The 22,733-nt window shown below is 46.8% G+C and overlaps 1 long non-coding RNA gene across 1 annotated transcript; it reads left to right on the top strand.

The window, feature by feature from the left end:
• The first annotated feature begins 10,964 nt into the window (after positions 1 to 10,964).
• LOC119973693 lies at positions 10,965 to 22,522 on the top strand. The gene is made up of 2 exons (XR_005462376.1): positions 10,965 to 11,172; positions 22,054 to 22,522. It is a non-coding gene; the product is annotated as an uncharacterized LOC119973693 (long non-coding RNA).
• The last annotated feature ends 211 nt before the right edge of the window (positions 22,523 to 22,733 follow it).

The following is a 22,733-nucleotide window of genomic DNA, read 5'->3' as shown; positions in this document are numbered from 1 at the left end:
TTCCATAAGAAGTCGTGGAGGACATACAATCTACTTCTAACCATTTCAAGTAGGCGTCACCCTTGTTAAGGAACATCTCTTGGCAAAGAGGATGAAGGTGATAGATTCTGATTCTCCCGGCACAAGAGCGCTATTTCACCAGATTCTCGATCTCTGTGTATAACCCGGGCTGTCAAACATAGTTTGCGAAAATTTCCATCTTGGCTACCTCAGGAGTACATTGTATAATTCAGCTAGGATTGGGCGCTGACCTTGGCGGGGGGGGGGGGGGGGGGGGGGGGGGGGAGACGACTACTCGGGCTCCCCACAAGATATTGCCATCTTCTACACTCTGTTTCTGACATTTAGTGAGGAAGGGCTTCATGCCATCCATGGGGCGTCATCGGATGCCACCATCTGACGATCATATGGCGCAATTTTGCCAGCGTGGGATTCTTCTGGGTCCACGCTTGAATCAGCTTGAAGGATCCGGGAAGTTCAAGGTCACGTGCTTCTTCCAATGCCGACCGATGGGCCAAGCTTGTGGGCAGCAGAAGTAAACTCAGGGCATCCCCGCTGACAATGTGAGTTCCAGGGCAGTACTTGCAAGAGTATTCGTAAGCCGATTGCAATAACATTGAATCCCAGCCAAGGCACTTTATTCTCTTTGGAAAGGCCCAACAAGGGTTCACGGTCAGTTACGATTGGGAAATGTGGCCCATTGACATCTTGGTGTAATTTCTTCGCCACAACAATAGCAGCCAACCTTTCTTTTTCGATCTGAGAACAACATCTTTCCACATCCACCAAGGTTCTGGATGCATATGCTGTCGTCTCTCTGTGCCATCATCCTATCGATGGGAATGGACTGCCCTTACTCCATATGGAGAGGCATCACATGTTAATACCAGTTCTCTCTTAGCCACGATGTTTGATGATAGTAACTGCTGCTTCACCTTCGTGAAGGCATCATCCTGCAGCACCTGCCACAACCACATCTGATGTTTTATTTTAACATTGTGTGCAGGAATGGTAATAAAGTGGCCAAGTTTGGGATACATTTCCCATAGTCGCTTACGAGGTCGAGGAAATATTTTAATTATTTTGTATTTTGCGGGGTTGGTGTCTCTTTCATGACCTTAAATTTATCCTCCATGTAGGGCTTTTGTATCGAGTTGGTAGCCAAGATCGATCACTTCGCCTGCCTGGAACACATGTTTTCCTCGTGCGGGACTGACCCACACCTGCTTCGGAAAGTCGTCTCCAATCCTCCTCCAAATTTGCGAGGAGCCCTTTTTCCGTGGCTTCTGTGATTAGTACATCAGCTAAGTATACTGCCACCTTAGGTAGGCCTTGGAGAATGCTGTCCATCAATCAGTGATCCCCTGTGGCCTTGTGAGTATTATCACAGTTTAGTACTGGCATTATGCACGGTAGCACAGTGGTTAGCACTTGTTGCTTCACAGCGCCAGGGACCCGGGTTCGATTCTCAGCTTGGGTCACTGTCTGTGGGGAGTCTGCACGTTCTCCCCGTGCCTGCATGGGTTTCCTCCGGGTGCTCCGGTTTCCTCCCACAGAAGTCCTGAAAGACGTGCTTGTAAGGTGAATTAAACATTTTGAATTCTCCCTCAGTGTACCCAAACAGTGGTCGTAGTGTGGCAACTAGGGGATTTTGAAAGTAACTTAATTGCAGTGGTAATGTAAGCTTACTTGTGACACTAATAAAGAATATTATTACCACGAGTGACATTGAAGTAGCTGCTTTTTAAAAACAAAATCAGATGTAATACTAAGGTAAATCCACCAGGTGGCATCCTTTTAATAACTTCCCCTAACATTTGGAAAATAACTTTGAATGCAGATTTTACTATTGCTAACCTCGTATTACATAATAAAACAACTGCACAAAATAATAGCGATGATTTTTAAGGTCAGATTCCTAGCATTCATTCAGAGTACTTCTGAGGGTTAACACATTTCTCTCCTTGTGCGATTTTGCACCGCCCGTGCTGTTCCTCTTTGCAATCCAGCTGTGAGCTCTTGGCGATGCATGGCTGTATTCATCCTAAAGTGCAAAAAAAACGTTCAAATACATTCAGTTCAGCTGAAAGATCAAACCATCAAGATCAGTCTAATCAGATCAATATGAGCTCGGGCTTTGAGTTTGCTTGTGTGTGTCATTGTCTACATGGTCGCCTTTCATATTCCCACAGGAGCCGTGCGATTCTTGAAGAACTGTCGCTTCTCGTTAGATTTTCTCACTGATCAAAGGCAGAAACTGTTCAACACGTATATCTTCAAAAAAAGGGAGACTGCTGTTCCAATCAAACCTCATCTTATATAAAATGCCAACAAAGTGACGAAAATGAGAGCCAACTTATCACGTTAGAATCTAAAAACTGGACCTTGTGGCGGTACTGATGTCAAAGAATATCTGCCGTAACTCACACTTTGAACATAATCAATTACTAAGATCCAATATTTTTGCATGAAAAATTAATGGTCCGTGCAAAAAATATTCATATTTGCAAATCTGAAAATAATTTTATTTATAAAGTATATGGGAAAATGGCAAGGTGTATTTTTATTATTTACATGGTTATATATGAAATAAGATAATACTTGGGTATTATTGGGCAGCAGGGTAGCATGGTGGTTAGCATAAATGCTTCACAGCTCCAGGGTCCCAGGTTCGATTCCCGGCTGGGTCACTGTCTGTGTGGAGTCTGCACGTCCTCCCCCTGTGTGCGTGGGTTTCCTCCGGGTGCTCCGGTTTCCTCCCACAGTCCAAAGATGTGCGGGTTAGGTGGATTGGCCATGCTAAATTGCCCGTAGTGTGCTAATAAAAAGTAAGGTTAAGGGGGGGGTTGTTGGGTTACGGGTATAGGGTGGATATGTGGGTTTGAGTGGGGTGATCATGGCTCGGCACAACATTGAGGGCCGAAGGGCCTGTTCTGTGCTGTACTGTTCTATGTTCTATGTTCTATGTTCTATACTTCAACACAGCTAACACAATTGCAAAGTATTACTTTGGTATGCATTTTAATTGTGTCATTGTCTTTCAAGAGAAGACACAATTTAACAAGCAATTTTCCTTGCTTTTTTAACTATTGCACATAGTCTCCCCCCCCCCCCCCCCCGCAACTCAATTGTAGAGGAGACTGCTTCACATTTGCTCTCTTTTATATCTCCTTCCATTCTCACTGGTATGTCCCCAAGGTACCAAATATCAGTTTTATCTTTTCACATGTAGCATAGCATAATGATAAGACTGTGTTATCAGAGACAGGACCAGGCACTCTAATCTGTGATCTTCAGTCTGTGGAACTCGAAAGCCTTCTTGTATTCTATCACTGGAGACTCGGGCCTGTCTGCTTTGTCTCCCTGTCCAACCTTGTGCAATTGCAGGTCTCCCATAAGCAGCACCGTCCTCACCTCCATCCTACCCAGCCTGAGACACATGCAGTGCCGTAGAAACCTCAGGGTTGCTAATGGTTCTGGTGCAATGAATAAAACTCATGTTGGAATGTGCAACACGTTGGGGTGGTGGCACAGTGGCAATGTCTATGGACTCATAATCCAGAGACCCAGGGTAAGGTTTTGGGGACTCGGGCCCAAATCCCACAATTGCAGATGGGGAAATTTGAATTCAATTAAAAATCTGGAATTAAAAGCCGAATTATGTTGATGGTCATAAATAACGATTGAATTCACTAACGCCCTTTCGGTGAAGGAAAAGAAACCTGGTCACCCCTTACCTGGTCTGGCTGACATTAAATTCCCTCGGAAATGGTCTAGCCACCCACTCAGTTGTTTCCCAACCGTTACAAAGCCGACAAAAAGGAATGAAACCAGACCAACCAGCTGACATCGACCTAGCCACCAGAAATAACAATGGCAAACCGGGCCCTGACTACCCGGCAAAGTCCTCCTTACAAACCTCTAAGGGTTTGTGCCAAAGTTGGGAGAACTGTCTCACAGACGAGTCAAGCAGCAGCCTGACATAGTCATACTCACACAATCATACCGAACAGAAACTGTCGCAGACACTATCATCACCATTCCTGGGTACGTCCTGTCCCACCATCAAGACAAGTCCAGCAGAAGTGGTGTACAATCGGGAGGGAGCATCGACTATGGATCCCAGGAAGCATCATGGCATCAGGCCAAATATGGGCAAGGAAACCTTCTGCTTATTACCACATACAACTGGCCCCCACCCCTCAGCTGAACTCTTCCATGTTGAACAACATTTGGAGGAAGCACTGAGAGTGGCAAGGGCCCAGAATGTGCTATCAGTGGAAGAATTCAATGTCCATCACCAAGACACCAAGAGTGGTTTCAGTAGCACCACTGCTGGCCAAGCTTGTCAAATTCAGGGTCTACAGATGGCAGTGAGGGAACCAACATGAGAAACATGTACCTAGCCTTACCCTCACCAACCTGCCTGCCACAGATGCATCTGTCCATGATATAAATCAGTGACCATTGTGCCACATATTGAGGTTGTGCATGGCACTGCCACTGTGCCAATTGGGATAGATTTCAAAGAGATCTAGTAACCATGAGGCGCTGTGGCCATCAACAGCAGCAGAATTGTACTCAAGCACAAACTGCAACCTCGTGGCCTGATATAACCCTCCCTCTACCATTACCGCTAAGCCAGGGGTTCAATGAAAGGTGCAGGACAGCATGCCAGCTGCAGCAACAGGCGAAGTGCCAACTAGGCGAAACTGCAACATGGGACAACTCCTGTGCCAAGCAACATAAGCAGCAAGTGATAGACAGAGATAGGTGGACGCAGGAACACCAAACAAATTTAAGGAGTAGCTAGACAGGTTATGAATTAATGGTGGGATAAAGGGTTGTGGGGAGCAAAGAGGAAGGTGGAGATGAGGCCGCGATGAGATCAGCGATGTTTGTATTGAATGACGGAGCAAGCTTGAGGGGTTGAATAACCTACTCATGCTCCCAGTTTTTATGTTTTTACAACCAATGGATTGGATGCAAGCTGCGACATCCAGCCGTGAATGGTGAGGCTCCACAAATATCCCCATCTCAATAATGGGTGAGCTCAGCACAACAGTGAAAAACATAAGGCTGAGGCATTTGCGACAACCTTCAGCCATAAGCGCCAAGTGGGCGACACGGTAGCACAGTGGTTAGCACTGTTGCTTCACAGCACCAGGGACCCGGGTTTGATTCCCGCCTTGGGTCACTGTCTGTGCAGAGTCCGCACGTTCTCCCCGTGTCTTGCGTGGGTTTCCTCCAGGCGCTCCGGTTTTCTCCCACATGTCCCGAAAGGCGCGCTTGTTAGGTGAATTGGACCTTCTGAATTCTCCCTCGTGTGCACGAACAAGCGCTGGAGTGTGGCGACTAGGGGATTTTCACAATAACTTCATCGCAGTGTTAGTGTCAGCTTACTTGTGACAGTAATAAAGGTTATTAGATTATTAGAGTGGATAATCCATCTCGGTCTCCTCCAGAGGAGCCCAGCATCACAAATGTCAGTCTTCAACCAATTCGATTCACCCCAAACGACATCAAGAAATGGCTGAAGGCATTGGATACTGCAAAGGCTATGAGCCCTGATAATATTCCTACAATAGTCCTGAACACCTGTGCTCCAGATGTTGGAGCACCCCTAGTCAAGTTGTTCCATTACAGTTACATCACTAGTATTTAGCAAAGTGCCCAGGTATGCCTGTACACAAAAAGCAGGACAAATCGAACACGGCCAATTACCACCCTGTCAGTCTACTCTCGTTCATCAGTAAAGTGATGGAGGGAGTCATCAACAGTGTTATCAGACCACACTTGCTTAGCAACAACCTGCTAACTAACATTCAGTTTGGGTTCCACAGAGTCACTCAGCCCCTGATCTCATTACAGCCTTGGTTCAAACATGGACAAAAAGATCTGAGGCCGAGAAGTGAGGTAAGAGTGACTGCCCTAGATATCAAGGCCAAATTTGACCAAGTATGGCATCAAGGAGCTCTGGCAAAACTGGAGTCAGTGGGAATCAGGAGGAAAACTCTCCTCTGGTTGGAATAATACCTACCACAAAGGAAGGTGGTTTTGGTGGTTGGAGGTCAGTCATTTCAGCTCTCGGACATCACTGCAGGAGTTCCTCAGGGAGTGTCCTCGACGAACCATCTTCAGCTGATCATCAATGTCCTTCCTGCACTATAAGGTCATAAGTGAGGATGTTTGCTAATAATTGCAAAATGTTCAGTTGCATTCATGACTCCTCAGGTATGGGAGCAGTCCATGTCCAAAATCTGCAAGACCTGGACAATATCCAGGCATGGGCTGACAAGTGGCAAGTAACATTCGTGCCACACAAGTGCCAGGCAATGATCATCTCTAACAAGAGAGAATCTGAGCATCACCCCTTGACAGTCAATGGCATTACCTTAATTGAATGCCCACAATCAACATCCTGGGGGATATGATTGACCAGAAATTTAACTGGACTAGCCATATAAACATTATGGATACAAGAGCAGGTCAAAGGTTAGAAATCCTATCGTGAGTAACTCACCTCCTGACTCCCCAAAGCCTGTTCACCATCTACAAGGTACAAGTTAGGAGTGGGATGGCATATTCTCCCCTCGCCCGAATAAGTGCAGCTCCAACAACATTTGAAAAAACTTGACACCATCCAGGACAAAACAGCCTGTTTGATTGGCACCAAATTTCACTCCCTCCGCCCCCGATGCACAGTGGCCGCAGTGTGTACTATGTACAAGATGCACTGCAGGATCTCACTAAAGCTCCTTCAACAGCACCTTCCAAACCCATGCCTACTACCATCTAGAAGGCCAAGGACAGTAGACACATGGGAACACCACCACCTGTCCACCTGCCCCCTCCAATCCACTCACCATCCTGATTTGGAAATATATCGCCGTTCCTTCACTGTCGCTGGGTCAAACTCCTGGTAATCCCTCCCTGGCAGCACTGTGGGTGTACCTACACCATATGGACGGCAATGGTTGAAGAAGGCAGGTCACCACCATGTTGTGTTATCTGTGTTGGTCTAACATCAACTGCAACTGGATGCAGTGAAACGAGAAACAGGCTTCCGACACAGGAGATGGTCCAACACTGTTTTATTGAACCTGCTGATTGCTGTACATAATCTGCTGTGGGTTGACACTCTATTAACCTAACTGATAACCTCCTGCTTGCTTGACCAGACTAGCTCTCTACCACATGGTGATCATGTTCACTGGCTTGTGCACTGTGACTATCTCCTTAGCCGTGTCCTGTGAGAGAGGGAGAGCCTTAATGCCCTGTGGGCTTTATAGCGGTGGTGTCATGTCTGGTGATTGGTTGTTCTGTGTCGTGTGTGTTCATTGGTTATCCTGTGTGTCAATCACTGCCTGTCTGCATCTCATGATATACATGAGTGGATATTATGACACACCACCCAAGGATGGGCAATGATTGCTGGCCGAGGCAGTGATGATCACATCTCTTGAATGAATAAACAAGTGTTAACGAGCTTGGATGATGAAAAAAAGATAAACAATAGAATATGCATTTGTAAAGCAACACATATCCTCAGGTGTTCCAAAATGCTTTATGACCAAAAATACGTTTCACATGCTGCTTTTGATCAACAGTTAACTATAGCCTATGGTATAAATTCAGATGTAACCAGGGCTGGTCATCATTCTGGACATTCCAATCCTAAAATGATCTCTCCCCTCTTTTTTTTCCGCAGTGCAAGTAGTAATTTGAAAAACATTGAACTGATGGCAATGGTAATCAAGTTTTAAAATAGTAAAGCAGCACTCAACTGGCGAACTAGTAAACATTTTTTAAAAAAACTCCAAATTACAGTTAGTGATATTATCAAAGAGCATGCCTGTATGTTACTTGAATAGGTTTATGGCTCTGTTAGAATATTGGTCATAGCAATATCACACAAAATGTTAAGTATTCTTCCACCAATAGCACCAATAATAATTCCTACCCTCTATTCCCGTATCATAGATAATAATGCGAGGTGCTAAAACAGGCTGCACAAAAAACAGAGAACTTGTTAAATTCGAACAGTTGGAAATATCGCCAATTTGAAATCCACTGATGTTCACACCACTTGGTTGCATTTGAACGAACTAACACCTTAACCATTACTAATGATATCCATGAGCCAGGGAGCTGAGCACCTGAGTCAAACAATGAAGGCTCCAAATCTCTGTTAGCTATATATTGTTCGTTCTGCAACTTTTACTTGTTGGTGGTATATGCAGTGCAGGAAACAGGAACAGATCCCTGCTATAAATCACAGGACAGCCAACAAATTACCGTTGTGCCTAATGATTTGAATTGATGGGACGTGGGGGATTATGTCAGCGTATGTGAAACAAGAATCAGTGTGTGCTAAAATAGCCTAACCTTAACTCCGGAAAAAAAAACCAACTGAAGTATTTGGGTGATCAGACATTAAGGTACTTGGTGTGCAGCTGACAATGCTTGACATTTTGACAGTGCCTCAGAATCTCAACGTATCACTGGCTTTCAGTTAATAACACTCAAGCAGCTGTTAGTTGAAATTATTGCCACTAACAGCCTCAAGGAACAAACACTTGAACTGAATTAATGAATGCGATATTGTACCTTGACTGATGGTAAAAAGGTAAGAGGGAAACCAAATCAAAATAGCACAAAGTTGGCCACTTTTCAGAAACTGAGCTGCTTTTACCTTATCGGCATTTACAGAAAGGCGCAAGATGATTTGGGGACATGGCGGCAAATGCCAATTTGCCGAGAAAACCTCATTTGTACTTGCAGAAGATGTTGCGAAAAGATTATGGAATGAAAGTTGAGAACAAATTAATAAGTGGCCCAGATCACACCAAAGGTCACAAAGAATTGACATGAGGGCAGCAAGGCGGTGCAGTGGTTAGCACTGCTGCCTCACGGCATTGAGGACCCGGGTTCGATCCTGGTCCCCGGTCACTGTCTGTGTGGAGTTTACACATTCTCCCCGTGTCTGTGTGGGTCTCACCCTCCCAACCTAAAGGTGTGTAGAGTAGGTGGATTGGCCACACTAAATTGCCCTTTAATTGGATTTTGTTTGAAAATAAAGCATTGAGACAAAGATGTGTGGCTTAAGCTAACAATCGGAAGACACTCCAATCTATTTAACAAAGTAGACAGATTGTCCAAATAGTTGGCGTAAACAAATCCTTTGAAAAAATCTTGCCCACTATTCACAATCCGAACCCAATATTCCTGGCATCTTTTAAACAAATGCTGTTAATTCATAAAGTCATGAAATCACTTGAACATCGGAATCGCATTCGACTATTCTGCAATCCATTCCACTGTTCAATTGAATCATGGCTGATCTGTACCTGAACTCCATTTACCCACCTTTGGCTCCTATCCTTTGATAGCAATATCTAACCACTATCAGTCTCAGTCCTGTAAATGCTGGCAGTGTGAGTTACACATTTTCACCATGCTTTGGGCAAAAGAGTGTTTCCCGATCTCAGAATTCTGAATTCTCCTTCCGTGTACACGAACAGGTGCCAGAATGTGGCGACTAGGGGCTTTGCACAGTAATTTCATTGCAGTGTTAATGTAAGCCTATTTGTGACAATAAAGATTTTTTTTTTTTAATTGTGTGGCTCTAATTGTGAGATGCCCTCTCATTCTGGACTCCTGCACTAAGGAATTAGTTTCTTTGTATTTCACCTATGTATTATTTCTATCTTCTATCTAGATTTCTACTTCTGCCTCACAGCGCCAGGGACCCAGTTCAATTCCAACCTCGGGTAACTGTGTGGAGTTTTCACATTCTCTCCGTGTCTGCGTGGATTTCCTCTGGGTGTTCCGGTTTCCTCCCACAGTCCAAAGATGTGCAGCTTAGATAGATTGGCCGCGCTAAATTGTCCCTAAGTGTCCAAAGGTTAGGTGGGGTTGCAGGGATTGGGTCTTTCAAATGGTCGGTGCAGACTCGATGGGCCGAATGGCCTCCCTCTGCACTGTACGAATTCCAGGAATTCATCATTTTAAACATCTCACTTGGATTGCTCTGCAATCTTCTAAATGCAAGAAAACATAAGCTAAAATTATCCAACCTGTCCTCTGAATTTAACAACTTTTAATTCCTGGTTTGACCCTGGTGAATCAATCCTGTTCCTAGATTTACACTTCTCTCCTGAGATTCAGCGCCCAAGATTAGAATCAATGCGACAGAGGAGGTCTGCCCAAGACCCTGACAAATGAAGCATCATCCTATTTTTGAAGAAATTCTGGCCTAAAAAATCTGCGGTGCTGGACCCATATTACAAGTGAAAATGATCCAATATGGCGGGCTGTGTGGGGGCAGTGGGGCGCACACATTCTGAACTGGAATTTACTATTTACCATATTGGTTTATGCATCGAAAGAGATACCCTGGACTGGTACCTGAAATAGGTATTAGGCTAAAAAAAAAAAGCATGTGTAAATCAGGCCTAATGCCTGTTTTTGATGCACCCTGCACCTAATTTACTTTGGATAATTATGTAAAATAGGCTTTCTCCAGGTGCTTCAAGAGAATAAACATTCTGGATACGGTTGGATTCTTCGTGTGTGTTATGGGACTAGTCGACCTATCTTGGATGAATGGAGTATTCCATTTACGCATTCTGTGGCATTATTCAGACATTTATGCAACATGTTTTCAGACAATAATGCTATTTATAAATTATTATTCTCATTTAACTGTAATGCCATTTGCCAAAAACAAAATGACCAAGACTACATTCCCATGAGTTAATAGCCATTCAGGACTTTCAACAGCTGCACAGTTGCGCTCCTGGCAGCAACTGCCAGCTGTAACCATAACAACCTGCACTTCGTAACTGCCACTAAGCTTTTTGTACTGTCAGTAACGCAAACAAAGCACACCTCACGACTGGCACAGTGTAACAATCAATCTACCTCAGAGTGCACAATCAGCAAGCAGTCCGGTCCTCACCATAGCAACCATGATGCTATGCCTCAGCGTTACAACTCTGTATAATGAAAAGATCATCTTAACCGGTCAACTTAAAACTGTCTATTTTTTAATTTTAAACTGTTACACAGGGAATGTATATATTTCCTTTAACTGTCAGTGATCAATATGTATGCATCAATATGTATCAATACGTATGTGTAAAAGGAGTTTGTTTTCTTATCTTCAAGGTGAGAATCCCAATTTTAAAAATTCCAGCAGTAAACATTTAGTGAGTTTTGTAATACAGGGGTTATTTATTATCACACACTTGCCCCAGAGTTTCAAAAGTGAAATCTCATTCACTCGCTTTACATACAGCAACTCGCACAGCCAAATCTACATGCAGGTAAAGGTAAACACATTACATTGGAACTTATAATTATCTGAGCCTCTTTCATGGCAGGCCTGTAGTTTCTGAAATGGTGAGTGTGTGGTGAGCCACGTATGGCTGTTGTATATATTATTGTATTTACTCACTGTTACTGTTGTTGCGTTGATGTTGTAGTTGGCTCCGCCTGTGCCTCCGCCACTTTGAGAAGGTATCGATCCAGGGCAGCCTCTCAGTGCAGGAGGAGCTACTGGTGGGCACATTCTAGCTGATTAAAACTACAGTTCTTGTTTCATAGCATTTACAGTGCAGAAGGGGGCCATTCGGCCCATCGAGTCTCCACCGGTTCTTGGAAAGAGCACCCTACCCAAGGTCAACACCTCCACCCTATCCCCATAACCCCACCCAACACTAAGGGCAATTTTGGACACTAAGGGCAATTTATCATGGCCAATCCACCTAACCTGCACATCTTCGGACTGTGGGAGGAAACCGGAGCACCCGGAGGAAACCCACGCACACACGGGGAGGATGTGCAGACTCCGCACAGACAGTGACCCAAGCCGGAATCGAACCTGGGACCCTGGAGCTGTGAAGCCATTGTGCTATCCACAATGCTACCGTGCTGCCCTTTAACTACCATTTCAACTGGATTGATTGGTATCAATTTAATCAGTTGGTTTTTTTTACGATGCAAGCCGTTTTAAAACTAGAATGCCTCGATCTTGACCGTTGGCCCCCACCAACAAGCCTGGACTTGCAGAGGCCTACCGACTGAACTGGCTTGGGACAATTCACACCTCTTTAACCTGGAGTTACCTCTCTCTCTGCATCTTTGATGATTTGATTGCCTGCAGGTGCTCGCATTCCGGGGCATCTCTGACTGTGTCTATATAAACATTTCTGGAACAAGCCTTTCCATTCACCTGAAGAAGGAGCCGTGCTCCGAAAGCTCGTGTTTGAAACAAACCTGTTGGACTTTAACCTGGTGTTGTAAGACTTCTTACTGTCGATCTTGACCCGCAGGCACCAGAGGCTACGGCAATATTTGAGCATTGGCTGAATTGCTTTGAGGCCTACCTCAGCTCCTTCGCTGCCGAGGTCTCCCCAGAAATTAAACAGCGTCTCCTCAATGCCCGGGTGAGCCACAGGATTTTCCTGCTCATCAGAGACACGGCCTCATACATGGATGCAGTGGAGCTGCTCAAACGACAGTTCATGAGGCCGGTGAACGAGGTACTCGCTCGACACTTCCTGGCCACGTGGCGTCAGCGCCAATGTGAGTCACTGGCTGAATATCTGCGTGCGCTGAGAGTACTCGTCCACAGTTGTAACTGCAGGACTGTCACAGCGGTCGAGCACGCAGAGCTGATGGTCTGGGATACCTATGTGGCAGGTGTCCGGTCCGGCTACATCCGGCAGCGGCTTCTAGAAAAGGGGGCCCTCGACCTCGGGGAGACTGTGAAGCTGGCCACCTCGCTGGGAGTGGCCTTCCAGAGTCTGAATGCCTTCCCATCCGACCACGCGGCTTCCTCGGGGACGTCGGAGGGGCAGCCATCACCCGACCCAGGCGTGCCTCATTCCTGTACCACCCGGCAGCCGTACAGCTCCGGAGGACCATGCTGTTACTTCTGCGGTCAGGGCCAGCACCCCAGGCAGCGTTGCCCGGCTCGCAACTCCACGTGTAACGAGTGTGGCAAGAAGGGGCACTACGCTAAAGTATGCCTAGCTAAGCCTAAAAATCAAAATCAAAAACTAAAAGCCTGTCAAGCCCAGTCTGCGACTCACAGACCCCGCAGCGTGGCATCGTGCATGCCCAGAGCACCCTCTGCTGACGCGACACTCACCGTGTGTGATCCATGGGGGCCGCCATTTTGTCCAACTTCGTCGACGCCGCCATTTTGTGACCAGCACGACACTCAACGCCATCAACTCAGCTCCAAACAACTTGACCAGTCCCAGTCTTGCCATCTTCAAAGCTCGATAATGGCCATCAGCCTCAATGGGCAGGAGACATCCTGCCTCTTCGACTCCGGGAGCACGGATAGCTTCATCCACCCGGACATGGAAAGGCGCTGTTCCCTCTGGGTCCTCCCCATCTCACAAGTCATATCCCTAGCTTCCGGATCACACTCCGGGCAGATCCGGGGGTACTTGATGCACAATCAATGGACACAAAATGTAGATGAAGTCCAAACAAAAGGCTTTAGCAAGAAGTGGACCTGGCAGCAGTCGTACAGAAGAATGGCTGGCTGCCGGGGAACACGGGTTCTTATACCCCATGTCGTAGGCGGAGCTATCTTCCTCTTAGCCAATCGGGCTGAGAGGCACACGATACGTGGGCCAATGGGCATCGAGTCCTCTGCACCAATGGCAGCTCACACTCCCAGGTACCGTAATACCCCTAGTCATACTACCACAGTACTGCACCGCCAACCTGGCAATACAGGGCGTCGAATACGCTAATTTCAAACTCTACGTCCTCCCCCATCTCTGCGCCCCTCTCCTACTGGTTTTAGACTTTCAGTGCAACCTCCGTAGTCTAACCCTGAAGTTCGGGGGACACCCGCCCCCTCACACCGTCTGTAGCCTCGCGACCCTGAAGGTCGCCCCTCCGTAGCTCTTTGCGATCCTCACCCCAGACTGTAAGCCCGTCGCCACCTGGAGCAGACGGTACAGTGCTCATGACAAGGCCTTCATCAGGTCAGAGGTCCAGCGATTCCTGAGGGAAGGGATCATTGAGGCCAGTAATAGCCCCTGGAGAGCACAAGTGGTGGTCGTCAGGACCGGGGAGAAGAACCGGATGGTAGTCGACTACAGTCAGACGATCAACCGGTACACGCTGTTTGATGCTTACCCCCTCCCGCGCATATCTGACATGGTGAATCAGATTGCACAGTATCGAGTCTTCTCTACGGTAGACTTGAAGTCTGCGTACCACCAGCTCCCTATCATGCGGGAGGACCAATACACTGCCTTCGAGGCAGATGGCCATCTCTTCCGTTTCCTCAGGGTTCCCTTCGGCGTCACCAATGGGGCTTCAGTCTTCCAACGAACGATGGACTGAATGGTCGACCAGTACGGGCTGCGGGCCAAGTTCCCGTACTTGGATAATGTTACCATCTGCGGCCATGACCTGCAGGACCACGACGCCAACCTTCAAAAATTCATCCGCCTCACCCGACTCTTTAATTTGACATATAATAAGGAGAAATGCGTTTTCCGCGCAACCCGACTAGCCATCCTCGGCTATGTCTTGGAAAACGGAGTCCTCGGGCCTGACCCCGAGCACATGCTCCCCCTCCTGCAACTCTCCCTCCCCACTGCCCCAAGGCCTGGAAAAGATGCCTGGGGTTCTTCTCTTACTATGCCCAGTGGGTCCCCAACTATGCTGACAAAGCCCGTCCCCTCATTAAGTCCACCACTTTTCCCTTGACGGCTGAGGCCCGCCTGGCCTTCAACCGCATCAGATCCGAGATTGGCAAGGCCACGATGCATGCTGTGGACGAATCCAACCCGTTCCAGGTGAAAAGCGACGCGTCTGACTTTGCCCTGGCAGCCACTCTTAACCAGGCAGGGAGACCTGTCGCCTTTCTTTCCCGTACCGTCCATGCCTCCATAATTCAACACTCCTCTGTTGAAAAGCCATTGTGGAAGCTGTGCGGCACTGGAGGCATTATCTGGCCAGCAGGAGACTCACTCTCCTCACACACCAACGATTGGTTGCCTTCATGTTCAACAATTCGCAGCGGAGCAAAATTAAGAACGACAAGATTTTGTGGTGGAGGATCGAGCTCTCCACCTATAACTGCGACATCTTGTATCGTCCTGGGAAGCTCAATGAGCCCCCAGATGCCCTGTCCCGTGGCACCTGCACCAATGCGCAGGTAGACCAGTTACGGGCTATCCACAATGACCTCTGTCACCCGGGGGTCACCCGGCTTCTTCACTTTGTCATGGCCCGCAACCTGCCCTACTCCACAGAGGAGTTCAAGGCCATGACCAGAGACTGCCAAGTCTGTGCGGAATGCAAGCCACACTTCTATCGGCCAGACAACGCCCACCTGGTGAAGGCCTCCCGCCCTTTTGAACTCCTCAGTATGGATTTCAAAGGGCCCCTCCCCTCCACTGATCGTAGCGTGTATTTTCTCAACGTTGTTGATGAGTACTCACATTTTCCTTTCACCATCCCATGCCCTGACATGACCTCTGCCACAATCATCAAGGCCCTGCGTAGCATCTTCACCCTGCTCGGTTTCCTCACTTATATTCACAGTGATCAGGGATCCTCAGTCATGAGCGATGAGCTGCGTCATTACCTGCTCAGTAAGGGCATCGCCTCGAACAGGACTACCAGCTACAACCCCAGGGGAAATGGGCAGGTGGAGAATGCTACAGTCTGGAAGACCGTCCTTCTGGCCCTACGGTCTAGAAGTCTCCCAGTCTCCCGCTGGCAGGAGGTCCTCACTGACGTGCCCCACTCCATCCGGTCACTGTTGTGTACTGCCACTAACGAGACCCTTCACGACCGTCTATTTGGCTTTCCCAGAACGTCGATCTCCGGGGTCTCGCTTCCTACCTGGCTCACGACACCTGGGCCGGTACTCCTCCGGAAGCACGTGAGGAGCCATAAGGCTGACCCCTTGGTATGCATACGTGACACACCGTGACGGGCGGCAGGACACAGTCTCCCTCAGGGACGTGGGCCCCACAGGTACCCCTGCACCCACCATCACCTCACCGCTTCCTTCTACCTCCCCATCTACCCCATCAACTCATCCGGGGTCCATTAGCACCTGTGCCGCCACCCTGTCCGGGACCCTGTTGTGAGGATGACGTGCTCCCAGAGTCGATGCTAGCGCCTACACTGTGACGTTTGCAGCGGACGATACACCCTCCTGTGAGACTGAACCTGTGAGTCCACTGCACCCCGCCCAACTTTTTTTTAACAGGGGGTGAATGTGGTGAGCCATGTATGGATGTTGTATATATTATTGTATTTGCTTTCTGTTACTGTTGTTGTGTGGATGTTGTTATTGGCTCTGTCTGTGGCTCCCCTCTCTGAGAAGGTATATAACCCATCGATCCAGGACAGCCTCTCAGTGCAGTAGAAGCTACTGGTGGGCACATTCTAGCTGATTAAAACCACAGTTCTTGTTAACTACCATTTTGACTGGATTGATTGGTATCAGAGTGTTTGAGACAGCCAGGGCTGGATTGTCCAAAAATGAGGCTTCGGTCCCCATGCCAGTGTAAAAATGTTGGCGTTTCACTCCCCAGTTTCCTGCAAAAGATAAATGGCTATTCACCTACCTGCAGGTGACCCAGGGAGCTTCACGCAGCTTTGGCTGCGGATATGGGCTCCCGCACTTCCGGTTCCGAGTCTGTGCATGCGCATGGCAACGGCCTCCCGTGGCCGCGCCAAGCGTCATGGCGGACTCGGACCCCAGATTAAGACCGAGAAACAATTCCTCCCCTGATCGGCCGTGTGCCGCTGCATTAGACTGGCCTGATCGCTGCCCTGGCATCCCCCCCCGGTGCTTGATCCCCACACCCGCCACCAGGGCGGCCGCGGACTGAGGACACAGCCGCCAGACAAGAGCCCCGACTGACCATACCACATTGGTTCCACGCCATCAGGAACTCGGCCGGTCAGGATGGAAGTATCACTGGAAGGACCTCTGGCAATGGTCCCCCCCCAGCCGCGTACTGTATTTCACGGATGAGCGATTCTCCGGCGGTGCCGTGCCAAATTCGGTTGGGAACATCGATTCTCCGTCCCCGCGCTGAACGTGATTTAGGAGCGGGGCTGCAGTGAATCCAGCCCCCAGTGTTTTTGTGGTTGAAAGGGTAGTTGATACTATCCTTAGTTTCAGGAAAAGGCATTGAGTCAGCATCAGTCTGGAAGATTCCTCTTATACCCTCTTGAGGCAAGGGAATAGCTCTAATCCACAAATAAGCCAAGTGATACTATGGTGGCCATATTTTTGTCACATTTTCTTCTGTTTCTCAAAATATTAAGTATTGACTGAAAGTTCGTAACATACTAACATGACAAACCTTCATAGACGGGGATAAAATGTAATCTGTGATGGCATTATGTTTACATGGCTTCCTTATGAAGCAAAAGAAAATGTATACGTTTACGTTTCACACATGTTCAGACAATTACACATGGACTATGCTTTTTTTAATCTGCCGCATCCTTTTCGAAAAAAATGAGCATGTTTGTGATATCTGGTGAACGTTCATTAATATTGGATCGCAAAGTTTCAGGTGCTGTAAGATCAACAGGTATATGATTCTCAATGCACTTAGCAGAAGGGGAAAGTTCAAACTCCATGTTGATTTCTGGAGCGGAGGCAGATTTTGCAGGCCTGGGTCTTGTTTCCATGTCAATCATATGCAAATGCCCCTGGCTGTTTTGCTGTGGTGTCTGAAGAGCTCTTAACCTTTCATGGCTGTTTCTGCAATGCATGGGTGGGATTCTCCAACCTCCCAGCTGCGTGTTCCTCGGCAACGCGCCATTTGTTGGTAGCAGCATTCCCTGTTCCCGCCACTGCCAATGGGAATTCCGAGAATCCCGCGGGCGGGGGTGCGTTGCCGGCAGGACCAGACAATCCCACAACCAGTGAACAGCCGGAGAATTTCAGCCAATAAATCTGATCATTTAGACTCTGATCCATTTGTATTTCCAAGGGTGTGGCATGAGGTGTATTATTTTTAAACTCCTGTGAGGAGTCTGTGTTCCCCACTGAACATTTTCATCAGTTGCCTTGGAAATTTCTTTGTTGGATTAAGGGGAATTGAAATTTTGTATCTGATCCTTGGATGGTGTATTGAAGAATTCTGTGTTAGCTGCACTTGTGTTTCCCTTGTGGCTTTCGCATGTGTGATTCACCTTCAGGGGTATTGACTCCCCCTTTTCTGTTCCCCTGGGTATGGGTTGGTTCCCAGTCCACCCCATGTCCTTTGAGACAGTACTGCCCAGGTGGTTGACCAGCCTCGGCTGTACTGTCTGTTTTGTTACCTGTGTGGTGGGTAACATGTGCTACTCAATCCTTGGCTAATGAAAAGGTCTTCTGAATCTCGATGAAGAAGACTTGAACTCATCCAGTAGTAACTAAAGGTTTATTGAGTAACTGTAACAAGAATTGCATGAGTTCTTTACTTTAACTTTGATACTAGTGATAAGGTTAACAAGATCTAACTACAGTAACTATACGCAACTCCACTAGCCATATGAACTACTCTGCTATTGCCCAGGTCACAGTGCACCCCCGAGAGAGCCAGAGACCCAATGTGGTTGCCTTTTGTACCCGTGTTGGTCCGGCCCTCTAGTGATCATGTGGTGCTACCGATTACACATTAACCCCTTGTGTACATGCACATATAGAGATCACTACACTGTCCTAGCATTTCGACTAGGTGAGGCATCCCCCTCAAGGTCTACGTGCTGGTTTGGCAACATCCTCTGTCCCTATTTAAATCCTAATAGAAGGTGTCTGCTGACCAGGCCTCCGTTTTCAACCCCTTTCCTTCTAAATTCGACAGGCCAGGCCTTGGCATCTTTAAACTGTATTGGTATGGTTTTGGCCACTTTAGCCTTCATGGGTTATATCCTGAGCCCTTTTATCTCAGAGGGCTTCTCTGGCTTTCCTTCTATTTCCCTAACCTTTATTGGCTCTCTGCTCCATTGTCAGATGTTCGGGACTTCCTCACCTCTCTGCAGCTGGACAGAATTATTTTGGTTCCCTTTTGTTTCCCCAAGTTCACCTGGACTGTATTTTGCCTCCCAAATGGGTTATACCTCAACAATAGGTCCACTCCTCTCGTGGGCAAGCTCGGCATAATCCCATCTCCAAAGCAGTGAACCATTAACTCTATCGGAGATCGTATCCTCAGGAAACTGTTAAACATGAACCAGTAATCTCTTTTACTAATCACTGTGGTCCGTGCCCTACTATCGGACAGCAAAACAGCAAGCAAGCTTTGAAAGCACCCTACGTCTCTAAAACTAGTTATTTAATTTCTTGGAACGTGTGATACAAAGGGAGTCACTTTCCCCCTATGCACGAAACCTCAGGTTCTCCATAGCTGTTGCAATCAGTCTCTTCTCCAGTCTTCTCTGCCTGTAACTCTCTCTCTCTCGATTTCCTAGCTGGATAAAAATAATCCTTCTTTCTCTATTGGAATTCTCTTTCTCTTTTCCTGGGCTTCTTTCTCCTCCATTTCTTTTTGGGCTTCCCTTTCTCTCATCTTCTCCCTTGCCCTTAACTCTACCTTTGCTTTTTGAGGTGAATTCTGGCTCAGGTAACCTGATTTAATTTAGGTTGTGTGTATGGGTTTGGTTTAGCACAGGGCTAAATCGTTGGCTTTGAAAGAAGAACAAGGGAGGCCAGCAGCACGCTTCAATTCCCGTAGCAGCCTCCCCGAACAGGCGGCGGAATGTGGCGACTAGGGGTTTTTCACAGTAACTTCATTTGAAGCCTACCTGTGACAAGAGATTTTCATTTCATTATCTGCAGTGCACTGCTAGGGGAAAGGGTTGTGGTGGGGGTGCGAAGGAGACTTAACACTAACATGCAACAGGCAATTGTAAAAAAGCAGGGCTACGGTGAAAGAATGAGCGACTAGCTGGATCATTCCTTTAAAGAGCCAGCACAAACAACATCAGATTAAATGGTCTCCTTACGTGAAAGAACAAAGAAAACTACAGCACAGGAACAGGCCCTTCAGCCCTTCGCCAAAGCCTCTACATCCTTCTGGTAGTGTGGCGACCAGAATTGAACACTATATTCCAAGTGCGGCCCAAATAAAGTTCTTTAAGGCTGCAACATGACTTGCCAATTCTTAAACTCAATGCCCCTGTTCATGAAGGCAAGCATGCTGTATGCCTCCTTGACTACCTTCTCCACCTGTGTTATCCCTTTCAGTGACCTGTGTACCTGTACACCCAGATCCCTCTGACTATCAATGCTCTTAAGAGTTCTGCCATTTACTATATATTTCTCATCTGTTTTAGACCTTACAAAATGCATTACCTCACATTTGTTCAGATTGAGCTCCATCTGCCATCTCTCCACCCAAGTCTCTAACCGATCTATATCTTGCTTTAACCTCTAACGGTCCTCATCGCTATCCGCAATTCCACCAACCTTTGTGTCGTCCTCAAACTTACTGATCAAACCAGTTACATTTTCCTCCAAATCATTTATATATATTAAAAACGGCAAAGGTCCCAGAACTGATCCCTGAGGAGCGCCACTAGTTACAGTTCTCCATTCAGAAATGCACCCTTCCACTGCTACCCTCTCCCTTCTGTGACCTAGCCAGTTCCGTATCCACCTTGCCAGCTCACCTCTGATCCCATGCGACTTCACCTGCTGTACCATTCTGCCATGAGGGACCTTGTCAAAACCTTACTGCAGTCCATGTAGATAACATCGATTTCAGTAAGGCCTTTGATCAGGTCCCTCATGGAATACTGGTACAGAAGGTGAAGTCACACAGGATCAGAGGTGAGCTGGCAAGATTCTCTGCAAAATAACATTGATTTATGCTGTAATGTATTATTTGCTGGTCTGCTTCAAACATTTTCTTTTAAGAAGGCGAGATGGAATGTGCATTGCTTTGGCAATACAGTCCCCTCTTGCATTGTTTATCTTAAACATAAAAAGACTTAATGAGAGAGATGTTTTGTTATGCTCTTGACGTAGCATAAGCTGCTTCCTTGATGTGCACTCTGACAAAGGAAGGTTCAGACTTGGAGATAGCTTTAACACATTTATTAAACTGTTAACAATTCTCCTACTTGGATTCGACTCTCCTGTTAATTCTGCTATAGCTACTCAGACTACCTAACTAGTCTGCTACAATCCACGTGGTGGGTGAGATGTGTTTCAATCAACCCTGTGTACTCATTGAGTGTCTCCACTGGAAAGAGAAAGATCGTGTGTGCTGTGTCCTTATATATGGGTATGTGTATTGCCCTCCTGTGGTAGTGTCACCTCATTATGTGTCTTGAATGCCCATTAGTCGTGTCCTGTATTTCTGGCCTATTGGTTGAGTGTCTGTGTGTCATGTCTCTGGTGCTCCCTCTAGTGTCTATCTAGTCTACGTGTATTTACATTAACCCCTTGTGTATTTACAGTGATGCATATCACCACAAGTGCAGTGAACAAGACTAACACCCAAGGCAGCATGGTCGCACAGTGGTTATCACTGCTGCCTCATGGCACCAGGGATGGGGGTTAAATTCTAGCCTTGGGTGTCTGTGTGGAGTTTGCACGTTCTCACCGTGTCCGCATGGGTTTCTTCCAGGTGCTCCGGTTTCCTCCTACAGTCCAAAGATGTGCAGATTAGGTGGATTGGCCATGATAAATTGCCCACTTAGTGTCCAAACGTTTAGGTGGAGTTACGTGGATAGGGCAAGATGCGTAGGCCTAGAGCGGGTGCTCTTTCTGAGGAGTCTGTGCAGACTCAATGGGCCGAGTGGCCTCCTTCTGCATTGAAGAGATTCCATGGACCCTGATGAAAATCAGTGGAAAATATTTACCGAAGAAATTCTGATGTGTAAACAAGAAACTAAAACATAAATCTTTCCGGAACAGGTCACAAATACCACATTCACCATTTCCATTTGTGTTAGCATCCTTGTTATTTGAAATTTAAGAGACAAGTAAAGATACTATATGCTGTTTGACAACATATCACATCTTATTACTGTTCTAATTTGCAGAAGCTCTTGAACGATTTTTCTGCGAATTAAGAAGCCACCCGGCCAGTCTTGACTAATATAATGAGAGCTCTGTCTTTGGACGGCATTGTTGATCAAAAGTAATCGGGAAATCAGCGGGAGGCAATTTTGAAAACAGATTAATTATCAGTTGCCTGGAAGAAAAGAAATGAACACATTGCAGAGCAATCTCCCCTGTGAGCTGGAAGTGAAGAATACGAGACGCAATTTGTTTTCTTTGTGAGGACTTATCGAATTAAATTATAGATATTGGGACTTCTTTGTGATTATCAGAAGGCTACAGGAACTTCAGTTGCACTGAAGTCGATGAGGTGTACAGCTTTGTCACGTACTCACTCAGGACCTTTGCAGATTCTGCTACACTGCTCACAACCTGTCAATCGCATACTGTAGTTCCGTTACACTTGTATTATAACTCAAGTATAATGATCATGCTGTTCCTGAAATGTCAGTTTGACTGTTTACTCATTTATTTCTGCACCATTTCTGTCATTTGGCAGGGTTCACAATCATAAGTTATTTGATATTTCAGTCCCCTGTGATTCGAAATGTTAATTGTTGAGAAGCAACGCATTTCTTCTGGTGTTTACCCAGGCATGAGGAATGAATGAATGCAGCAAGTGCTATAAATCCACATTAGCTTTATCGAGGCCTTTAACAGT

This window comes from Scyliorhinus canicula, chromosome 11 (genome assembly GCF_902713615.1).
Source record: "Scyliorhinus canicula chromosome 11, sScyCan1.1, whole genome shotgun sequence".
Taxonomy (NCBI): Eukaryota; Metazoa; Chordata; class Chondrichthyes; order Carcharhiniformes; family Scyliorhinidae; genus Scyliorhinus; species Scyliorhinus canicula.
Note: the sequence above shows the minus strand (reverse complement) of the source record. Positions and strands in the feature narration are given on the sequence as shown.